Source organism: Notamacropus eugenii, chromosome 4 (assembly GCF_028372415.1).
Source record: "Notamacropus eugenii isolate mMacEug1 chromosome 4, mMacEug1.pri_v2, whole genome shotgun sequence".
NCBI classification, from domain to species: Eukaryota; Metazoa; Chordata; class Mammalia; order Diprotodontia; family Macropodidae; genus Notamacropus; species Notamacropus eugenii.
Window position 1 is genome coordinate 379,588,229 of NC_092875.1, and position 19,774 is coordinate 379,608,002.

The 19,774-nt window shown below is 34.8% G+C and overlaps 1 pseudogene; it reads left to right on the forward strand.

Annotated features, from left to right (window-relative positions):
* The first annotated feature begins 6,090 nt into the window (after window positions 1–6,090).
* LOC140502600 (large ribosomal subunit protein eL32 pseudogene) overlaps window positions 6,091–19,774 on the forward strand; it is a 92,326-nt pseudogene continuing 78,642 nt past the window's right edge.

Here is a 19,774-nt window from a genome sequence, read left to right on the forward strand (position 1 = left end):
TCTGATCCTTTCTGTGGCTCCACAATATTCAAATTGATTCTTTCTAGTTTCTTGCAATATTTTCTTCTTGACCTGAGAGCTCTGGAGTTTTGCTGTAATCTTCCTTTATTTCAGGAAGTGATCAGTGAATTTTTTCAACTTCTACTCTATGTTCTGGTTCTGGGATATCAGGGCAGTTTTCCTTCATACTTGTTTGAAATATGATATCAAGGTTTTTTTGTTTGATCATGGATTTTTTGGCAGTACATTATTTCTTAAATTATGTCTCAGTAACATATTTTCCAAGTAAGTTATTTTTTCAATGAGATATTTCAGATATTATTTTCCTTATTTTGTTGATCTTGGTTTATTGTTCTTGATGTCCCATGAGTCATAGGCTATTTTTGGCTAATTAGTTAATTTGGTTAATTGGCTAAATTTTGAACAATTATTTACTTCAGTGGGTGTTTGTACCTCTTTTTCCATTTGGCAAATTCTGCTTTTGAAGGAGTTCTTTTCTTTGGTGAATTTTTTTCCTCTTTTACCAAGTTGTTAGTTTTCTTTCCATAATTTTCTTGAATCATTTATTGCTTTGCCAAATTTTTCCTCTACCACTCTGATTTCTTTCTCTAATTTATCTAGGAATTCTTAATGGGCTTGTTTCTACTTAGCATTTTTCTTTGAGACTTTGCTGGTAGCTTTTTACGAAGTATTGTCTTCTGAGTTTTTGTTTTGATCTTTTCAGCCACTGTAGTAGATTTTTATGGTAGTTTCTTTTTGTGGTTATTGTTTCCTCATTTTTTTCTACCCTATTTTTTTCTTTGATGTTATATTAAAGTTAAACTCTGCTTCCTTGGAAGTGGAGAGGCATTGTCGTGAGGTTTATACTACTCTTTTCAGAGCAAGATCTGAGAATCCAAAAGTTTTTGCTGCTTCCAAGATAGTATGATTTAAAGAGAGGTATGTTCACTAACCTCCTGCTCTTTGCTCAGGTCTTCCCTCAGAAAGGCCTGGCTTCCCTGTAGACACAAGCACTAGAACTTCTCTTAGCCCTAGAACTAAGATCAAGGCCACTACTCTCTGGCAGACACTATGCTAGCACTCCCTTCTGACTTGAAACTGCAACCAGGACCTGTGTTCCTCTTTCCCCTCGAACTGTGACCCAGAATTGCTTATGGACAATTGAGTTGCCAGTCAGGGCCAGTTACACCTACTGCAAGCAATGGATATCTCTAATATCTTTCTGACTCCTCTTACCAATTTCTAGGCTAAGAGTTTCAGAAGCTATTCCAGGAAATACTGTTGACCCACCTGTGGCAATCTAGACAGTCTTCTACCCCAAGGCTATAGATTTCTCCTGCTGAATACCTAAGTTTTTTTTAGGCTGGAAAAATGTCTTCCTGTCCTTCAGTTTGCTATGCTATTTCAACAGTTGATTTGAGGTGTTATTTTAAAGTTGTGTAAAGGGGAATATTGGAAGTTCAGCTGATTTGCTGCCTCTAACCTACCATCTTGGCTCAGCTTCCCTCCTAGAGAAATTTTTTTTTTTTTCAACTAACCAGTTGCTCTTAACTTTCTAGGCCCAGGTTCACATAACTGTTATGTGTCAGAGGAAGAATATGAACTTTGATCTTCCTAACTTTAAGATCTCTATGTACTAAATCAGAGATGTCAGACATGCACATCTAGGCCCCTTATACGTTAAAGTGTTGCCTGAATTAGATAGAAATGTATTTTGGAAATATTTAACAAAATAAATGAGAATAGAATAGAATATAAATACATACATAATGTTAATAAGTGGGTTTTCTTAACTCAATATGAAACTTGAAGGGATCATTATGTGTGGTTTAGTGGCTGCCATTTCATTTTGGGCTTGATACAACTCACTACATCACATTGCTTTTCAGAGAATAAAAGCAATAATAATAGCCAATTTCTTCTAATAATATGGGCAGAGCTATGGTGCCATGTGAATTTTCAACTTCTTAGATGATGTGCAGAATAATTTAAAATAAAAGCATTTTTGCTTCTTTTGACTTTCAATTTTTTTCTGTTTCTTTTGTTTTTAAGACAGAATTAGTCTTCATATGCTTGTTGTATTAATGCCAGAGGGGATGTCAGTTTCTGTGGTTCCTAGATGGAGAAACCTGACTGCTGGTTAGATAAGCAAAATTCAAAAGAAGTCATAAGTCCTTAGTTATAGTCATTACTTTGTCTCTAATGCATTCTGTATCTTCATATCTGTATCCAGAATAATCTTATTCTGCATTTAATATATCCTGTATCCATTCATTATAAAAACTTGGAAATAATCCTATAAAACTACCCTAATCAGGGAATAGTAAGGGCTAATAAGATCACTGGCTAAGTGATTTGAGTTCCATTGCAAGATGGGATGGAGGTATTTCTAGGCAGGTATACCAGGAGGATTTATTGAGAATATGTGTCTATATGTCTTCTGCATTGAGACATTTGTACTTGGCTATTGATTGTATAACTATGAACTAAGGATGCTGTCAAATTCACCACTATATGGAGGCATATTAGTAGAGTCTTTAATAATTCATCAAAATCATTGGAAAAGGCCGCATGGGAGAAACTCATGGTTCTTTTGGTCATTATTAGCTCTAATCGCTGTTCTGCTCTCTGAATTATAAATAAACAGAATGGCTGGGTCAGGTAGAGTAGTATGACTAGATCCTGCTATAATATCAAATGCTGAGTTTTCCCAGAAGTGATGTAGCACTCTCAGAGTAAAAAGTTTAGAATCAGAAGTATTAAAGAAAAATTGTACTAAGAAGGGAAGGGAATAAAAAATGGAATGTTAGAGCCCTGAGAAGAAATGCCTTCTTCCATTTCTCATGGTATTGACTCACTGCAAATGAGAAATGTCTGGCTGATTACTCTGGCATGATAGGATCTTCATGAATTTAATTGACCAAGGTCCAAATCATCTTTCAAAAAGTCAAGAAATCAAGAGTCCATAGAAGGATGTAGAAAGACATAGACACAATACAAAAATAAAACCTGTGTAGGAACCTATAAAGGAGTCAAATAAGTCCAAAATTAGACCTAGACCAATGATTCTAAGTCAAATCAAAGATCCAGTGAGAAGTGGAATAGAAGTAAGAAAGGACCAATTCTATTGCTTGGACTTTATTTAGTTGATGGGAGTACTAACCAATGAATCAGGTATATGGATGAAATAAGACTTAGAAGTCAGTCATTTATATTGATCTTTTTAGTCTGTGATCCATACTTGCCTACCAAGCCTCAGTAATCTTAACTTGATGTCCAGAGACATTTTTTTCCCCAACCAAAGAAATATCTGAGTCTTGAAGATGAAGATAAGCAGGTGAGGCATCTCTAAACTTAGTCCTCAATCCTAGGGATGGGACTAATGAATTCGGACAATTTTTGCCATTCACATTTGAAGTCTGTTCTTACAAATGACTTATTTCTTAATCTTTTTTATTGAATCAGCAGGCAACAATGACATTCTTGGACAATCAAGCAATATCCTCTTGAGTGACAATCAAAAAAAAAAACAATAGAGAAAAATGGGAAGGACTAAGAGAATTCATTTTATGAACTTGATTGCAGTTGGCCCTGAAAAATATAACACCCCAGGAACAATAGTTCTTCAATTTCTGCTTGACTGGGAAAATTTTCTGTCATTTCCAAAGCCTTATAGATATTAAATTCAACTTTAAAAAATCTATCTTGTTCTGATTTCCTTCCAAATGGTGTTAGTATTAGTGTTTGCTAAGGGTATTATTTTGATTAAAAAATAATATTCAAGTAATGGCTGGCTAAGTGGATTGCTTTGCTTAAGGGCTGCAGTTGATATTACAGCTAATAGCATGATGGTTTTGTCATTAATTCTGAAAGGAAGTTCTCATTGAGTTTCCTTGATATATGAATGCCAGCAGGGAATTTTATTATGCAGACTCTGTTTCTAGTTATGCAGGTGGCAGTTCTTTGAATTAAGCACTTGATTTTTATTTAGGGATTTGTATAATGTGCTTGCTTCTTTGATTACATACCAACAAATCAAACACAGGCAGGACTTGAGGCTGTCCTGTTAGGAGGAAGAGGAAAAATGAATAAATAAATAAATACACAATTAAAAAGTTTCCTGGATATCAAGTCCAGTGAACTTGCTGCTGTATTTAACCAGTATGTAAGTCAAGAGTAGGTGCCTCGAGTGTTTTTTTTTCTTAAAGGAAGAATAAATGCATGAGATTCTAACATTTTACAAACGTTTCTTTTGAAATAATTTTACCTTTCTAGAAATTTAAGATATTAAACTATTAATTATTTATTCAAGTTCTAGAATGTTGGATCTGAAAAAGAAATGAGGAAGTACTATTCATCCTCACTGTATTTGAATAAACAGGCCAGGAAAACTCTAGTGAATATGCCAAAGTCACACCACTAACAAATAGCAGTATTAGTAAGCCTTGAGTGACATGAATGATTTTTTTAAAGCCTCAGATTAAATCAACTAAACAAACAAAAAAAACCCAACCAAACAAAAAGCATATTTCTTGAGTATTTAGCAGTGAATGAATTTTTTTTTTTGAGGTGTCATCCAGCAATAACCAGTCTTAAAGTAGTGGAGCAAAGGATATTTATTCAAGGCAAAACAAAATATTGCAGTTCAGGACACAACAAGTACAAAGTGCTGGAGTACCCCCCAGAACCAAGACAGGATGATTATACACGGATGAATTGAAGAGGGAGGGGAGTCCTGGCAATGGAAAACCAGGAAGCAGGAGTTTACTACTTAAACCAGAGTTTCGTAAGAGAGACTGGTATCAAGAAGGGAGCGAGAAGCAATAGCAGGAACAGTCCTTTAGTGGTTAGTCTTTTGATAAGAGTGTCATAATTCTTGGGGCAACTGTAAGACTGATCACCGACCTGTCTTGGCTGCTTTGAGTTAGCAGGGGGTGGCAGAGAGTTCAGGAGTTCAAAGTAAAGAAATGTGTTAAAGGTCTTATAGCTGTAAGTGAATCCAACCGAGGTAATTTTGCTTTTCTAAAAGAATATAACAAGCTTAAGATTATCAGAGTATCCTGACACTTCTTAAGGCTAAAACTATAAAGAAAATTAGAGGCTAGTGAACTTTGCATTTTTTTATTGAAATACCTGCAGCTATTTAAATATAATTTTCTTTGCCATTTAATGTCATCCCTTCCTGATTCTATGCATGGCTAAGAGGAGCTTTATTTTTCTTCAATATATTTTCACTTCATTGCATTTTCATGGGCTAAAATTAGAGCAGGATTGCTCCCTTTGAATGAAAAGAATAACTGCTTTTAAGTGCAATCTTTTCTGGTATCAACTTCTAACTTATGACAACAAACTTGTACCCCAAAGGTAATTTGTACAATTTTAATCTCTTTTGCCAGTGTAGACCCTGGGACAGGCTATTGGGTGGGGTTGAGCATGCAGAGCATTGAAGGAGGGGAGTTTCCTTAGAGGGGCAAGGAGAGGTAAAGAAAAGCCCTTATTGCAGATTCACTAGATGTCTTTTTCTGACTCTTCTGTCCTCTTACTAGATGATGACTGATCTGGAACTTGGAGTACATATAAAAGTCACAAAAAGGGGCCAAATCTCTATCCTTCTTTCCTGATGTTGTTTTTGTTGTTGTGTTTGTCCTTTGTTGCTGAAGAAGACCATACCATCAGAGAACTGATGACATGACTTGTACTTAATTTTGCTTTGAGTGAGAGAGGGCTGTGCCAGGTCACCACCCTCACTACTCTTCCAGAGCCATCTGAATTCAGTGACCAGATATTCATCAGGGTGACTGGAGATGACCCAGGATACAATAGGAGACCTTGGCCCCTTTAGGTCAAGGTCCATTCAGGTATTCACTTACGGTGAGGTAATGCTCAGATGTCACTCAAGGAAAGACATACTTTAAGTGTCATGATGGGGAAAGAGGTCCAAAGCTCTTATCAGTCAACCTGGGCCAGCATGTGTTCTTAAAAGCATATGAAGTCCCTGTTTATTTTCTTCTTTCTACTTGTCCTTTTTGTTCTTGGTTGAATGAATGTTGGAGATGGAATGAGTTAGCCTATAACCTTACAAGCTTCGAGATGTCAGAAGAGCCACCACAATTTCAAGGAATTGAAGGCCTTAACCAAAATTTGGTTGCAGATGATTCAGGTAAGGACACACAGCCAGGAACAGTGGTGTGTTTGTTTTATCACATAAAATGATCAGTCCAGTGGCTGTACCGTATACTTGGAAATAAACTTTGTGGGGCAACTGTCCATAGTAGATGTTTTGGTTGGTTTGTTAGTTTGTTTTTAATGTCTGTGATTACTGTCTCTAGGAACTGAAGTGATAGAGGATAAAATATGCCCTAATTCAGGATGTTTCTGTACTTTGAATCTTTCTATCTCCTTCTAGTAAGTATCACTTTTGTAAATGAATCACTGTGAATTGGTTAGATGATATTATGGGTGTTTATCACTGGTTATTGAGTGGAACCAAAATGAAGATTTGAGATCCCTGAAGAAGAGATATAAATGAGATAAGGGGATCCTTCTTGCTTAGTACTCATGAGGTTTGAGAAAGCTAATCCGGAGTCTCACTGTTAACAACTTTCCCCCACCATTCAGAATTGGAACTTCTATTAGTAAGAGTCATTAAGCATTGACTAACCCTTGAGCACTTCTAAGGGCTGCTGAATGTTTCCTATGTATGGTTTTGAGAAGGCAATAGATCCATCAAAGGGTTCCATAGATTCCATTATATGTGATTTGGGAAAGACTGAAAGTCAAAAGTAATGTTGGACTATCTGGCAAAGAGCATTCAGGCAGTTTATTCCTGAGGGGAAGCAGAAGCATTTCAAAGTATACATTTATCACAATGGACAACTGCTTTGTTTCTTTGTTTGAAAACCCAGAGGTAAAACCACAACCAAAAAATAAATAAATAAATAATGTGTTGTTTATGTGTTTTTGTAAGGAGAACTTTCCTGGTTGAATGATGATGGCAAATTTTCTATCAATTCTCATCTTGCGACACTATTAAAGCAATTTGTTAATATTTCATTTCAAGACTTTTAGCTAGAGTACTTGGACAAATTCTAAGGAAATTTAATCTTCCATACCACAGTGTCCTATAAGAAGGGTATAGGGATACTAAACGCTAAAAAATATGGAAAACTGGGATAGGAGAGTGAAACATAATTTTAAATAAGAAAAGCATCACAAAATAATCCTAATTATGGAGATGTGGGATAGGAAACGGAATCTGTTGATATCATGTATTACATACTTTCCTTTTGAGTTATTATAAAACCAGTATTTTATAGAAATAGCTAGTTACTGAACTATGTACTGACTATACAGCAAAGGAAAAAGTCAAGGGAAGGTGTCCACTACCCACTGATTTTTTTTTTTTTTTGAAGAGGGGAAGACAAGGCAATTGAGGTTAAATGATTTGGCCAGGATTTGAACTCAGGTTTTCCTGTCTCCATGCTTGCTCTATCCACTGAGCCATCAAGCTGCCCCTATCCATTGACTTTTGAATGCATCTGCCAGCTTAGCTAACTAGGTAGCACAGAGTCCAATATAGATCAATAGATTGGGCTTAGTGAATCCCAATAATACAAGAAGATTGTGAGGGCAATTATGACTTTTGACATAGGTTCCAAATACTTGACTAAAGCAGTAGTTATAATTTCACAATCAAAATCTCAACTCACTGTGATAATCTGTCTAGTCCACCAACCAGGATTGATAATAAGAGATCAGTAGCAAGAAATTGAAGTTTCATCATGATCTTACACATAGGGTTAAACATAGGTTGAACTATACTAGAAAGTCTTTGAGTGTGGTTCTTGCCATTGACTTTATCTACTTTCTCTACCTGAGAGCTAGTGTGGCTTCAGAAAGGACTGCGGAACAGTCAATATGGTGTTTGCTGCCCCACAACTCCAGGAGAAAGCCAGGAGCAGAAGAGAGTTCTGTACACAATGCTTGTAGATCTGACCAAGGCCTTTGACACTGTTAGTTATGAGGGTTTATGGATAAGTATGTCAAAATTTGGTTGCCCAGAGATGTTCAGCAGAATTGTGCATCAATTTCATGAGGGCATATTTGCCTGGGTTCTGGATAGTGGACAATACCCTCATGCCTTCCCAGTTACCTGTGTAGTGAAACAGGGCTGTGTGCTTGCTCGCATGCTTCTTAACATGATGTTTTCAGCCATATTGTCAAATGCTTTCAATGAGGATGAACATAGCATCAAGGTCAGTTACAGTACTGGTGGTAAATTCTTCAGTTTGAAAAGGCTGCAAGTCAAGACCAAAGTGGAGGGAGTATTGGTGCATGATTTTCTGTTTGCAGATGACTGTACACTCAATGCAGCCTCTGAAGCTGAGATGCAACAAAGTATGGATCAATTCTCTGCTGCCAGTGCTAATTTTGGCCTAATAATCAACACCAAGAAACCACAGTTGCTCCATCAGCCACCACTACACCATTCATACTTGAAAACATCAATTACAACAAATGGAGAAGTTTTGAATGCTGTGGATAAGTTCACTTACCTTGGCAGTGTACTTTCCAGGGATGTACACGTTGACAATGAGATTGACGCACACATTGCCAGAGCTAACTCAGTGTTTGGGAGACTCCAAAAAAAGTATGGGAGAGAAGAGGTATTAGACTGATTACCAGAGTGAAAGTTTACAGAGCTGTTGTGCTGACTTCATTCTTGTATACCTGTGAAACATGGACAGTCTACCAATACCATTCCAGGCAACTGAATTGCTTCCATTTGAACTGTCTTAGGAAGATTCTGAGGATCACCTGGCAGGATAAGGTACCAGACACTGAGGTCCTTGCTAGAACTAAACTGCAAAGCATTCAAACTATACTTCAGAGAGTGCAGCTCTGATGATTGGCAACATTGTTTTAATGCAAAATGTACGCTTGCCAAAAACACTATTTTATGGAGAACTTGCATGGGGCAGGTGATCACAACTTGGTCTGAAGAAGTGATATAAGGACACTCTCAAGGTCCCTCTCAAGAACTTTGGATTTAATTGTGCAACATGAGTGGCAATGGCACAGGACAACTCAGTATGGTGTACCCACATCAGAAAGGGCACTGTGCTCTATGGGCAAAGCAGAATTGAAACAGCGCAAAGGAAGCATAGAATGTGCAGATTTGGAGTATCCATCCCAAATGTTCACACAGACTATCTGTGCCCAATCTATGGTAGAACATTCTGAACTTGTCTGATCAGCCACATTCAGACACATTGAAACTTCTTTGAGAAAGAAGGACAGCAGCCATCTGCTTTCTAAGCACCAGGCTAAATTCATTAATATTAGTATAACTTACTGAAGAATTCATTAGCTGTGGCAACCCATTAAGTAAGCAAAAGAAGGAATGATCTTCATTACTCTAGGTCATTTTTCTGCTTCCACTGTGATTATGAGAGAAAGTTGAATAAAGGGGACAGAAAGTACTTAAAATTTCCTACCTGTGATTAACATTAACTTAGCTGTTAATACAGCAAATGTGAAATCCATGTCTAATGACCAAATGGACAGTCTAGTGGTGGAAATGAATTATATCAACATCTCTATAAATGGAACCCAATGTTGCAAGTTACAGCATACCATTAGAATGGCTCATAGGTTCTCCTTGGAAAAAATAAATAAAAGTGGGGCAGAATTAGTTTTATCATGAATTACACAGTAACAAGAAACACTACATTTTGTCATCTCACATTGCAGCAATTATGACATACATTTACAAACTGAGTACAATGAAAATAATTTCAGCTTATATGTGAAAATCTATTCCATAGGATCAAGAGAAATTTTGTGAACTCAATAAGAACCTCCAAATTATTATCATTATTAGTAATAATAGTAATCATTTATATAGTGCCAGGAATAATACTAAAGGCTTTACAAATATTATTTCAGTTGATATTCACAATAACCCTATGAATAAAGGACCATTATTCCCATTTTACACTTAAAGAAACTGGGTCATATGGATAGTAGGTGTCTAAAGTGGAATCTGAACTCAGGTCTTCCTGAATATAGGCCCAGTACTTTATCCAATTCTCCATCTAGGTACTTCAAATTAAGTCAAAACACTATTTGAATACTTAATGAATTCTAGGCAAAAAAACTGAGTGGTTACGTATGATGCCATAAAGAAAAAGAGAAAAGCACAATGTTAATAATAATAATAATAATAATACATATATAACACTTTTATGTTTGAAAAGTGCTCTACAAATATTTTAATTTTATCTTTACAACAATTGTTGGTGATAAGTGCTATTATTATCCCTATTTTACAGATGACAAACTAAAGCCTACAGAGATTACGTGACTTGTCCAAGAAAGCATAATTGCTAAGTGTCTAAGTCTGGACTTGAACTCAGGTCTTTTTGATTCCAAGTGCAGTGCATTTATCCATGTTCAAAAACTTGGAAATAGCTCAACATCATCACTTGAATACATCACTTGTAACTTCTGAAAAAGAAAGGGGCCCATCAGACATTAAAGCAGGGAAACTTGACTGCTCAATGGTTAGAGCACTGGCTTGGAGTCAGGAAGATCTGAGTTCAAATCATGCCTCAGAAATTTAATGACTGTGTGACCCTGGGTAAGTCACTTAACCCCTGTTTATCCCAGTTCCTTATTTGTAAAATAGCAACACATTGGAGAAGGAAATGGCAAACCACTTTGACCAAAATTCCCCATAGATTAAAAAAAAATAAGTCCATGGGGTCACTTAGAGTAAAATATAGCTGAACAACAACAAGAAGACCTTAAAGCACCAAATAACAACAAAGAAAGATGAGACTGATTATATTTTAACTGCAAAGAATCAATTTGTTATGATATGAAAGTCATTTTATAATCATCTGTCTATGTCCCATCAAACTATTAAATTTTCAGTTCAAAGTTCAAGCATTGCGAGAATAAGAAAGTGCAATTAAACAATTCAAAATTGACCTTTTGAAAAAGTTTGATTGATAACTTTAGATTTTACATGTTGTGAAATCAAAAATTAATTTTAATTTTATCTTGCTAAGACTTAATCAAACTAGATTTAATATTCCCTTTTGCTGTTCCTTTTCTATTGTAAACTTCACCCACCACTCACATCCTTGATAAACTTGCCAAAAGGTCAAGCTTTTGTCTCATAATTGCCTCCACTTTTTTAACTCTACCCATCACCCATTTTCCAGAGAAACCTGATTAACCCAAAGGTCAAATCTCACCAATTTAAATTATTCTAGCAAACCCCACAACTTGAAAACTACTACTATTGCTTGGGAACCTTTACTTTTTTATTCCAATTACATATTCTGGCAATGGTTAAGGGGGTTTCAGAAGGGGTGGTCTAAATGATGCAATCTCAATTCTGACTACATCATCAATGCAGCTAGGTGGTGCAGTGGATAGAGCACCAGTGCAGGAGTCAGGAGGACCTGAGTTCAATCTCACCTCAGACACTTGACTCTCACTAGCTGTGTGACCTTGCGCAAGTCACTTCACCCCAACTCTCTCATTCTGGGTCATCTCCAGTTATCGTGATGAATATCTGGTCACTGGATTCAGATGGCTCTGGAGGAGAAGTGAGGCTGGTGACCCACATACAGCCTTCCCTCACTCAAAGTCAAGTGCAAGTCATGTCATCATTTCTCTGATGGCATGGTCTTCTTTGGCAACAAAAGACGAACATACATGATCAATAGCCAATCAGAAGAAGACACATCTGTGTAGCTTGAAATTTTGCTTTGTCTTCTGTCATCTTGTTAAATGCCATAAAATATCTTGTAATCCCTCATTTAGGGGTCTTTGGTCATTAACAGAGACCATTGATCCAATGTATTAGTTACTGCTAGACTAATAAGGTGATTATGTTCAGAACCTTTTCTCTCAGTTCACCTTAATTTTCAAATGTAATATCAACATATTGTAAAATATCCTAATTCCTTTCTCATGTCTCAGAGCCAGACCATAGAACAAGGAGTAAAAAAAAAAAGCAAAGGGAGAAAAAGAGCTTAACACAACTAACCAACACATAGAAAGTATCTGACATGTATAATATTTGGAGAGCTAATGATCATATCTGACAAGAAGATAAGGAGGTATTTTTTTTTCCTTCTGAAGAGAAGAAGCTAGGTGACATGGTTAATAGGGTATTAGACCTGGAAACAGAAAGACCTGAATTTAAGTTTAGCCTCAGAAATGTAATAGTTTTGTGATGCTTGGCAAATCATTTAACCTCTGTCTGTTTTGGTTTCCTTATTCAGCAGCTAGCTGGTGCAGTGGACAGAGTGCTGATGGTCTTGATGTTGGGAAGACTCATCTTCATGAATTCAAATCTGGCCTCAGATACTTACTCAGACTCTGGCCAAATCACTTAACCCTGTTTACCTCAAGTCTTCATCTGTATAATGAATTGAAAAAGGAAATGACACAGCATTCCAATATCTTTGCCAAAAAAAAAAAAAAAAAAAGATGGTGTTATGGAGTATTGGACAGAACTGAAAAATGACTCAACAACAAAATGAGGTACATAAGAGTAACTACTCTCATCACGCTAATAAAGATAAAATTAGATAATATTTGTAAAGTAATTTATAAATCTTAAAGCATTATATAAATTACTATTCTAATATATCTGTTTTGTGATCAAGAAAAATAATGTATAATTTCAGAGTGCTTTGTATCAATGATTTTGCTGTTGTGATTTTTGTGTATATTGTTTTCCCCCTTCTCGCTTATTTTGACTTCAGTTCATATAAATCTGCTCATACCTCTTTATATTCAATATTTTATGTTCAATAGTAATGAATCCTGTTATATTCTCTACCATAACAAATTTTAACCATTCTCCAATCTATCTTATTTCCCATTGTCTGATAACTACAAAAATCTTGTTATTAACATTTTGGTATATATGATACTTTTGTTTTGTTCATTGACCTTCTTAATGTGTAACCTAGCAATGGTATCTCTTAGTTAAATAATATAGACCTAGGTTTCTTCACAGAATTCCAAATATTTTTCCTAGATTTCTTGGGAAAATTTCTACCTTTATCCAGAGTAAATTAGTATTCCCATCTTTCTTCTACTTTCCAGCATTAACTACTCCTGTCTTTCATCACCTAAGCCAATTTTCTGGGGAAGAGATCAAACTCAGAGTTATGTTGATTTGCATTTCTCATTTTGTTGGTGATTAGGAGTGTTCTTTTAGATAATTGTTAATATTTTTGCAGACTGCTTATTCATATCCTTTGATCTTTTTTTGAGGGAAAGGTGTCTCAGGTTATATTTTATATTATATATTATTTATTTCTCTGGTTGCATAGATAGATATAGATAGATATCTACATCTATCTATAACTATCTATACATATATATGTATATAGGTGTGTGTATATATACACATACATACACATATATACATATATATACATATACGTATATATATATATATATAACCAGGTCTTTATCAATAAGAGGAATTCAGTTCATGGATTAGACCAGTGATTTCATTGATATATGGAATTTCTGGATGAGGAAACACCTTCTGTTGATATAGGTCATCAACTTCTCTGTAACATATAGATTTAGAAAGTTCACTAGAAAAGTGAAACCTAACATAATTTGCTGAGTCACAACAGTAGTGTGTCAGAGGAAAGACTTAGCCCCAGGGCTCAGGCCTCATTAAAGATGGTTAGTAAATATAAAGATTTATTTTTTTTTTGCTTACTACTTATGTGACATCTTTAAAATTACGTAATTGACTCAAAAATGTAAAGAAGACAAGTCTCTGTTGTAATTTACATTTGATAATTATAAAAAAAATAATTTTTAATACAACTCAGTTCTATCTGTTGTTTTGCCTCACCTAGATTTTTATCCTCCCTGGAGCAAATGAGTAAAGAATGACTTTTGTCTATGAACAGATAATCTAAAGTTTGTCCATTCATTTGTGTATATGGGAGAGACAAGCCCTTGAAAAGAAACAATAATCAGGATCGAAGATTAAATACGAAAAATTTATGAATTCTTTTTTGGACTCCCCCCCCCCAAGTTCCTTTCACAAAGTCCTGTCTTTTAAGTGAGAACTTTTTTCCATTGCCATTCTACTGTAACAAGTAATGGAATACTAACAACTCTGAACAACCGAAACACTTAACGAATAAAGAATTATGCAGGAGAAAGAGCATAAAGGATGTTATCAAAGAGACATGTACAAGAAAAAAAAGATAGCCCAGTAATATAGTAATTACAAAAAATGATTTATAACCCCAGGTTTCTTTGGTACCCAGATAATAAACAGAGAATATGAATAAGGCTGGTAGCACCATATGTAAATAGAAACTCTATTGGGTGTTAACCCACTGAGGTGGAGAACCTGTGGTCTTAAGGTCACATGTGACATTCTAGATTCCTGGGTGTGGTCTTTTGACTGAGTCCAAGCTTTACAGAAAATAAAAAATCATTTTTATTAAGGGAATTTGTTCTGTGAAGTTTGAATTAGGTCAAAGGGCTGCACTTGAAGATCTTGAGAGTCACATGTGTCCTTGATGCTGCAGGTTTCCCACCCCTTTTAGAAGGCATTATAGTCACACAATACTGGAAGACATGATTGGGTAATGATTGCATGGCTGGAATTAATAACCACATAATTGAGGTCACATATGTATTGATTTATTGAAACACCCATTCACATCCTCTGGCATAAATATGATTTTCTGGAGTCTGGTGAAAAATTTAATAACACTTAAACTACACTTTCCAGATTAACTCTGATACTACACCCACTTATGGTCTATGAGCTGCCAATACCACTGCATTACTGGTCACCATGGCCACTTCCTCATGATAGTGGTAGTATAAATGTATAACAGAATAAGAAATGTGCAACATTTTACAAGTTTGGATTAGTTTATTACTTCTTAGAAAAGTGTTCTTTGATTAATGTGAATGTATTTGGGCATCAACATAATTTTAGTATGTGACTTCATCTTGTAATCTTTATTTTCAGATTAATAATTCCAAATATTCCCATAAGTAATATTGCAGGGTGTAACTATATTTTGTAAATATATGTTTCCATCCAATAAATATTTGGTTAAGCTACATTTACAAGATTTTTATTTTGTTTGAATTTTGGACACCTTAGTAGTTTTCACATAAACCTAATTTTGTCAAAGTCCTTTGTGACGGAAAATAAACCTAATGAAATGCCAAAACTTGGCTGTAACTGTGACAAGGAGAACCTGTCAATTATGTCCCAGTTAACGTAGATGCTCTATCATCTGCTGTCTACTTGAAGGCTTTCCTCGCAGAAAAAGCAAGACATGAGAAGCTCAGCTTTAACTGAAAATATCCAACCTTTGTTGTTTAGCATCAATTGTTACTCCAACACCATGTTTTGACAAGTGTACTCTTTCTATTGTTGTTGTGTTGTTTATATATTTTGTCCCTCCACATTCACTCAGATTGTATTCACTGATGATTATTTTAAAAAAACTTCATCTAAGGAGAAATTGTGCATATAATAGAAAAAGAAAATATTCAATTGGGAGAAAACAAAAATTTTTTAAAGTCAGCTATAAAAGAAGCCCCATGTGGGTTGCTGAATAAATTTAACTCAGACCAGAAAAACATTACATAATAACTTGTTCATTAGGGCTTGAATTCAATAGACAGAATAATTCACAGAGTAACAGTATCATATCATATTGCCTTTAGAGGGGATGGTCACTTCTGTTAGGCATTTGATTTTTTTTCAGGTCTCTTAAGCAGTTATTAAAAATGCATACCTTCTAGATCTAAATATATGATTTGCAGATAACTTTTTATTTACTGCACCTAATATGTGACTTTTCACTTTACTCTTTTTTCATATTCATATAGAAATTGAATTTTTACCTTGTTCTGCCTAGCACCGTATGCATATTATACTTTTTGGCTGATGTGAGCATCATATGTCTTGGAAAGAGATACGCAATTATTTTGAAATGTGCACCCATTACCTTCTACTGCTCTATAGTTGTGTTATGCATAATAATAAGATAACTTATAAATAAAATATGTTTTTAAAAATGACTGTAATGCTAAGTGGATTGCACAGACAATTATAAAAGATCCTGGAGGTTTGAACCAGTTAGAAAGAAATAACTGACAGAAAAACTCTTGAAGACAACAATTTATGGTTGCTTAAATTCTATTCTACTTTTAAATCACCTATAATCAGTTACTTTATGTCCCTATTTAACATTTCTTGAATACTGACAAGACAGAAACTTTGCTTTAAATGGATTAGCAGAAAAAAGAAAATTCTCTTGCCCTTCCTATACTCTTCATTCTGCTGGGATAATGTCGGGTAATTGAATTTAACTTGAGTTTAGTTGTTCTGTGTCCTCTAATGTAGTCTTCAGAATGGCAAATACAATGGCTCTCAATGGGAAGTATGGATACCATACAAGCTATTATTTGCCTTGAAATGTCTTTCCTCTATTCCTTTTTGGCTGTTTACAATCTATAATTGCAAAATGTGAAAGAACTGATTGATTCCAGTTGAAAGGACATTTAATTTAACAATAAAAATGTTAATAGAGAATATTGGTTCATTAAGATAAATGATTTTAGAATTTAAGCTCTTGAAGGGCAATATTATTTCCTTTCCATGTTGTTATAACCAGGCTCACGACACCTAGCACATAATAAGTTTTTCACTAAATACTAATTGATTGGTAGATTTAGAAAAAACGTATTCTCTTTACTCATCAACACACACAATATTTAAAGATGGATACCAAGAATTTCCAGTAAGAGATGAATCTGCTGAGACCGAATGAGAGAAGACTTCTGTGATTGAAATGAGTACAAACATGAAAGACAATAAAAAATATGATTATTTGCGTTGTCCCCTGGGCCTATAATAATCTCACTACCTATCCTTATCCATTGATTCTTATCCATCCTTTTAAACCAGTCATAAGTGTTCACTTCTCCACTGACTAAATACAATTTCTAAATTCACTTACAGGATTAGATCTATGATCCTTCAGTCCTTTAAACTCATCACCCAAGCTACCACAATCTTTTTGCATGACAGTCCATTTGTCATTGTGGTGTTAAATTAATCTTTCTTATGCATAAAAGTGATCTATAGCTTCTCAGCTCATCTTTAAATTGTTCCTTATGCCTAAATTGGATCAGTCATTTCAGTGGTGTCCAACTCATTGTGACTCCATTTGGGGCTTTCTTGGCAAGGACTCTGGAATGATTTATCATTCCCTTCTCTAGCTCATTTTATAGATGAGATAATTGAAGTAAACATGGTTAAGTAACTTGCCCAGGGTCCAACATCTAGTAAGTGTCTGAGACTAGATTTGAACCAGAAAAATGATTCCTGACTCCAGGCCCAACACTTTACCCACTCTGCCACCTCGCCATCCCAATGTCTAATAAATTCAAATACTTAGTGTAGAATTCAAGACCTTCTCATATCTGTCCATACATTTGCAAACTTATTTCTTGCTACCCCTTTTTAGTTACTCAACATTCCCTGTACATATACCAAACTGATATGCCTTTATGCTTGCACTTATACACTTTTACATATCTTTAATACTATTTATGCCATACCACATTTTGTCAATCCTGCCCATTCTTGAAGATCCAAATCAATGGTTATCACCTGCATGATTCAATTTTTTTTTTTTTTTAGTCTTCCATCCAGGAATAACTAGAAATTCCTTGTATGCTGCTGATCTTTTTTTTTCTTTTTTTGCTTTTTCTCTGTAGCACTTACCCTTCCATCTGTTTTAGTCATTTGTGTGAAATAGCAAATTAAACATCATTTCCACTTACTGGACTATCAGTTCCATGATAGAGCTAATAGTATTGTTTTTTTTTTCTAATATCTAACTACACCAATGTGAATCTTTTGCTCATAAAAAGCATTTTAAAAATATTTTCAAAATTGTAATGGGAACCAATAAGTTTATACGTATATATATATACACACACACATATATATGTACACATACGTACATACATATATATACATACACACGTATATAATATGCACATATACACACACATACATTCATAATCAGCGCTGGGGGAAGCTGTGGCCCTGAGGCCACATGTGGCCCTTTAGGTCCTCAAGTGCATCCCTTTGACTGAATCCAAATTTCACAGAACACATGTGGTTCCAGGGCCACAGGTTCCTTACCCCTGGGCTTACCCATTTCTGGTTATATTGACTCATTCATCTTTATTCATGCTTAAGCATCTTAAACATTTTTCAATATAATATTGAAAATATGAGAGGAATTTTTTGAGATAGATTTAAAAAATCCAGAGAAATATTCCTAATCAAAAGAGACTGGAAAATTCAAGATGTAGATGATAATTTTAAAGGTCAGTTTGCTTGAGGAAAAGATAAAATAGGATCAGAGTACAGAAAATTCATTTGGTAAAAGAAAAGGCAAGTAAGAAATCAGATTTTTAAATAAAGAAATGATAATGTCAGCTTGTTTAGTGAACATCTATCTAGAAATAAAATATTGAAACATTATTCTTCAAAAGAGTTAGACTTTAAAAAAGAATTAAAGTACTTTGTAAAACTTTAGGATAAAGCAAAAAGTATGCAAACACATGAGGTGAATCTGTTTGAAATTGAATTTATCATCTAATCACAAACTGGAAAATACAGTTTTGTTTAAAATGTTCTTCAGTTGCTATCCAAACATTATATAAGAGGCTCAAAGCTGCAATGTTTAAGAGATTATACTAATGACATCTGAAATAGCATAAAGAAAATGATAGGTTTACCATGAATGAAAGAAAATATTCATTCTTTGAAGTATATGGCTGATTTTTCCTTTTGTAGCCTGATTTTTTTTTCAAGAGTAAAGCAAGCTGTAAATTAAATGTTTTCTGCAAGTGTTGAAAGGTTATAGAAAATTGCTTTACAGAAGCTGAATTTGAATAATCTCATACATTTCTCATTTATTTTATGTAATCTTTTTACCCCCAGACCAGTGTTAAACGTTTCTTTCAAACCAGCTGTTAAGTAATGGAGATGTCCAATAACATTGATATTAGAGATATCTTAGACCTATGAAGTAAGAAATCAGATTTCTGTCTATCAGTCAGCCTAGGTCAAGTTGATTTTGACTTAAGTATGCTTCATTTTACACTTATACTTTATATTTGCAAACTTTTTCTGTTTCCAAAAATTGTTGATATTAAAAGTGAAAAATTCATTCCATTGCTCATATTTTTCATCTTTTCCGAAAAAAAGGAATAGGAAGCTGTATTATTGAGTTAGACTTAATCTTATAAAATCTAGCTGTTAGGTAAATATTGCAATAAGCTGATTATGTCTGCACGTATGTTGCTGAACTACTAACCTATGAATTTGAGACAATTCTTCTATATTAGAACATAGAGATTACCAATCTAGAGTGAAAAAGACAATTTACCATCTATTTAGTCCAACTTCCTTATTTTGAAAATGTAGCACTTGCATTAGGGCTCACTTTTTTATCTCTACTTAAATTGAGAAACTGAATCAAAACAAAGTTTGGCTGGTATATCTCCGCTTAGAGTACCAGGGACAGCAATGACAGGCTGAGGGGAGAAATGTGGGAGAGACAGGGATTGGATGGTTTTATTGAAGCTACAAGTTATAAATACCCCCCAAAAGCCCCCCCCCCCCAATCCTTATGAATTGACATAAGTTAATTGG